Source organism: Anarrhichthys ocellatus, unplaced genomic scaffold (assembly GCF_004355925.1).
Source record: "Anarrhichthys ocellatus isolate YVR2014 unplaced genomic scaffold, GSC_Weel_1.0 scaffold284, whole genome shotgun sequence".
Taxonomy (NCBI): domain Eukaryota; kingdom Metazoa; phylum Chordata; class Actinopteri; order Perciformes; family Anarhichadidae; genus Anarrhichthys; species Anarrhichthys ocellatus.
The window spans coordinates 1-245 of record NW_022280304.1 but is presented as its reverse complement, the minus strand read 5'-3'; positions in this window follow the sequence as shown (position 1 = coordinate 245).

The window sequence follows — 245 nt, the reverse complement described above, 5'->3', positions numbered from 1 at the left end:
TGAAGAACATGGCTCTTCATCTCCATTCGGTAGTGAGGTAATGTGTCGTTACAGTCAGGTATCTTTGTGTCTGAAGAACATGGCTCTTCATCTCCATTCGGTAGGGAGGTAATGTGTCGTTACAGTCAGGTAGCTTTGTGTCAGAAGAACATGGCTCTTCATCTCCATTGGGTAGTGAGGTAATGTGTCGTTACAGACAGGTAGCTTTGTGTCTGAAGAACATGGCTCTTCATCTCCATTCGGTA